This window comes from Hipposideros armiger, unplaced genomic scaffold (assembly GCF_001890085.2).
Source record: "Hipposideros armiger isolate ML-2016 unplaced genomic scaffold, ASM189008v1 scaffold_675, whole genome shotgun sequence".
Classification (NCBI taxonomy): Eukaryota; Metazoa; Chordata; class Mammalia; order Chiroptera; family Hipposideridae; genus Hipposideros; species Hipposideros armiger.
Window position 1 is genome coordinate 428,653 of NW_017732025.1, and position 4,791 is coordinate 433,443.

The 4,791-nt window shown below is 32.2% G+C and overlaps 1 protein-coding gene across 5 annotated transcripts in view; it reads right to left on the reverse strand.

Moving 5' to 3' along the window:
* Nucleotides 1-4,791, reverse strand: part of SYDE2 (synapse defective Rho GTPase homolog 2) — a 61,245-nt gene that overhangs the window by 43,766 nt on the left and 12,688 nt on the right. The window lies entirely within an intron of this gene.

Genomic DNA, 4,791 nt, shown 5'->3' on the forward strand with positions numbered 1-4,791 from the left:
AAGTGTCACAAGGATTCTAAGAAAAAAGATAGACAAACTCGGAGACTGCCTTTATAAACATGATAGGACTAACAAAACCTTGCCCTAGGTAAAAGATAATTTACAAAAAGCTTACATAGAATGGTTTGTACACAGTATGCCTTTAATTAATATTTGAATGATTTTCAACTCACTAAAAGGACCAAAAGTCTTTAGAAAACACAGTAGTATTCCTACTTTTACAAAGACTAACTTTGAATAAATAAGTGAACCTTAACTCATTACTAAATGCCTTATTGATAATTACAATTTCAACATTTGTTTCCTAACCATATAATGCAGCATCTTATGCGGGGTATAAATTATAAATATCTAGACCAAAATAAAAAATAAAATCCCTTAAGAAGGCTCCAGATTAGAACCAAGAATACTGTCTCACAGTAAGCATAACACAGCTATTATTATTGGCCTGGCACAAACTGAAGCAGCAGAATAAACAAAAAAGTCCCTGCCCTAGGAATTCATAGTCCAATGGGGGGGCATCAAATACCTAGATATACGTACATGTTTATATAATGTGATAAGACTCTAGAATTGTATATATAACATTAATTCCATATAAAGAGGAAAAATTGTTGCACTTCCAAAGAGTTGCATAAAGCAGGCTTCACTGACAGTCAATAAGTTAAATATATATTTATCATAACACAAATTCACTGCACACAGATAACTAAAACAAAACCGTATATATAAAAATTTAAAATCACTCCAGGTTTGTAAATTATGGAGTTATAGTCTTATGCTAATTTGTGTGTGTATATTTGACTCATCTTAGTATTGCTGCAAGTAAAATATAATAGTCTAATAACAGACACTGATAAAAACACACTAAACTATGTGAAGCTTAATAACAACCAAAAAATTAGGTTTGTGTATAATGAAGGTGTTATGTAACCTCCCTTGTGCTGAAAAAAATTCTTTAAAAATGTAGATTTGTCATTCTTAAATCATAAACACTACTCAACCAAAAAGATTAATAGTAAAATTTTCTAAACCTTAAACAAATTGGGTTTCAAGTTCAATTAGTTCCAGAGGCATGAACAGACTAGGAATTAGAAGGGAAGAAAGCTCCCATGAACACCTACTATGCCAGACAATTTATTTACTCAACACATTTATTGAGTGCCTATTATGAGCCAAGCACAAGAGATAAGGCAGTAAGAAAGCCCTTAACCTCATTGGACTTTCACAACAATCCTCATTTAACTTTCACAACAAGCCCTTAACCTCATTTAACTTTTCACAACAGGTATGATTATTTCCATAAGCCTCAAAAAATATGAAGAATATGGTCAAGGTGCTAGCCCTAGAATACAAATTTAAGTCTGTCTAATCCTAAAATCCATGCTTTACCAGTCTCCCTGACACTATGCTACCTACTGAAAGTAGAGAAGCAGGCCACCCTCTCTAAGCATGGTGATAATATCAAACCAGTTAACCCTATAAGGTGGCTGCTGGTAAAGATTAACTGAGAGAATGTTAGAAAACTATGTAGTACTACTCAGAAAAGTCAACTAACTTGCCCAAGATCACCTAGCTCGTAAATGGAAGAGGCACCACTCACAACAAACTCTCCTGATTCCAAAGTTTGAAGTAGTACACCCGTATACTACCCAAGGATACCCATCTCCAACTGCCAGAATTTAATATGCAAACATGTAACAGATGTTCAGTAAATAACTTGAATTGGTTTCATTTAGTTTAATTCACAAAAACCTGAAGATTCAAGTCTTTCTTTGGTTCTGTTTCCCTTACATTTAAAATTTAGAACTGAAAATCAACACATGCTGAAGAATCACTGGGGCCCCTGGGTTTTCAGTGACCACATCCTTATGCTGAGTGCACCAAAATCTAGATCTATTGCACATTTAAGCCCAAATCCCATATTATTTAATAGCATTTCAGACCTTCACAGGATATTACATGTAGTTTTGACACAATCATAAATTTGAAGCACAAAGTGTAAAGTTATGCTTGTGTAACTCATAATGGCTATAAGCCACATCTTATTTTATGTTTTTCTCAGATGTCTCTAAAAACATAGACAATTTTATATAGCTTGTCACATTCTTTTGAGTCCTACTGGAGCTTTATACATACACTATGAACACGCTGCTACTTGTACTACATTTCAAGGAACTGCAATGAGGAAAATAAAGCTACTAGCATCCCATATTTAAGCAAACTTGATACTTCTATTGATATAAGCATTTGATAAATGTGTAATACGAAAAGGGTTACGCCATAAGACACAATTTTTCATGAAACTATGAACTACAATTTGTCATGAAACTATAAACTACAAAAACATGAAACTAAGTAGTCGGATTGTTATTGCTGAATATTTCAAAATACATGATGCTTAAGTTTAAATTTAGATAAATAGGTTCATTACTCTAAATTCTGGTAAAGGCCATATTCAGTTATTAAAACTGAATATAAGCAACACAGTATTCAGGATAATGAATTTTACTTGAGCAATTACGAGTATTTACAAATAATTTAAACCATTTCATTCGATCTCAGTTAATTAAATGGATGCATATGAATGTACATTACACAGAAAGGGAAAACTATTTGCAATCTTCCCTTCACTCCCTTTTATGCTAAAATTAATGTTATACCTATTGGCATAAACTTACAAGTCACCTTGAGCATATATATATATAGATAGATAGATAGATAGATAGATAGATAGATAGATAGATATAGATATATATATACACACACACATATGTAAAGTTAAAAAATATAAAGCACAAGTAAAACATAAAAATAAGTGTGCAAAGTTACAAAGCAAAAAAGTTTTTATTCTCTTGCAACTACACATGTAATGCTATAATTATCAGATTTTAATTAAAGTCATTTTACTTTAAATACCTATAAGACAATGCAGAAGTGGCAATTAAAATTTTCTACTCAGAAAAAAGTTTACATATTGTTGAACTACTCAAGCCAATCTTGTGTTCATAACTATTATTTCATAATAAATCTAGATGACTTACTATTACTCAACCTTTAACTAGTGCCCCAGCTCAAAATCATCAGCAAACTTTTTGAGAAATTATATATTTCAACCTTCATTGAAAATGTACAATATTTACAGATATTTTATCATTATTTTAAAATTTCTACATTTGTACTACAGAAACAAGCTCTGTTGCTTTTCCTTACTTCTCTTTAAAAATCCTAAGTAAAAGTATTCTTGAACATTGTTTTCAAGTTTAAATNTGTGTGTGTATATAGACTAATCAGTTTTATTTTTAAATTTGAACCTGTTTCTAATAAGTTTTCAAACTAATAAAGCAAATGAAAATATCATCTGAAACCTAATATTATATAAACATAAACTGTTTCATAAAAGAAACATCAAGTACTATCCTGATTATTTAAAATTTAAATTAACTTTTCATACTTGATATAACTATTCCTTATAAAAAATCCCTAATGACCCTAATATCAGAGGCTACTCTATGTAATACTAAAAATGAGAAAACTATTTATTCATTTTAAAAATCAATAGATTAAATGATCTTTCTTTAAAGTATTAATATAATATTCTCCCTCCACCCCTCTTTATGTGTCCTAATGACAAAGAAGTGGTTTCTTTATAGAGAAAGGACTATTTTAAGTATGCCTGCTGGGCATTTCTGGTAAGCAACTAATAAGAAATGGAGTGTTTGATAAACTAGACAAAGCATTCCCTTGTACTGTAAATTGTAGTATAATTCTACTGGTTGACTGGTCTGAAACATTCTATAGTAATTGGAGTCCTGCTTTAGTCTACAGTCTATTTTGTCATGGCATATAAAAGCTACCCAGTATATTAAATTGCTCTAGGTTTTATTAAATTATTAAGGAGTTAATCAAACGTTCTGATTTTTTTACATATACATTAAATATTTCCTCCTGAAGTCCTTAACTAATTATTAAGATGAAATACTGTGCATGTTAACAATTTCTACTGCAGACAAGGCTGAATTATTAAAACAAAAATGCTTTGTTTTTATAAAATTCAAAAGTGGAAATATCACCAAATTTAACAATCACTTAAAATTAAACCACAAGTATACTAATCAAATCATAGACTAGCAATAATACAAATTTATGAACCAGGCTAGAATCAAGTGAAACTGGAATATTCCTTCAGCACCGAGAACAGTAACTGGCACATAGAAACTCAGTGTTTATTGAATAAATGAATTAATCAACCAACCAATTGTCAGTTGCCTATAAATTGGTAAAGCTTTTAGGAAATACAATATAGGAATTACCTATAGTAGTTATCAGCCATAAAGACCCAGTAATGATACTAGTAACTGATCCTAATGAAGCAAAAGATCGTGATGAAAATCACTGCGATAGTAGTGGAAACTATCTATTAGCACCTAACATCAGGGAACCAGTCACATAGATTAGGGAACACCTACCCAATTAAATACTATAAAGATTGGGGGAAAATAATGTTAACAAAATGGTAACAATGTTAAACCTCTTGTACAATACAGGATGAGAATACTAGGGCCAGCCGAGTGGCACATTGGTTAAGAGATGGCTTGGGATGCCAGCTCTGAGTAGCATGGCCCCGGTTCAGATCCCACATTAGGACCAGTAATTCTGCGCCCTCCACAGCTAAGATGATGAACAACAGCTTGACCTGGAGCTGGGCTGCCGTGAGTCACCGGCGATGGCTTAGGCTGCCAGCCCCTGCTGCAGTGGGCTGCCATGGGCTACTGTGTGTAGCCAGCAGCC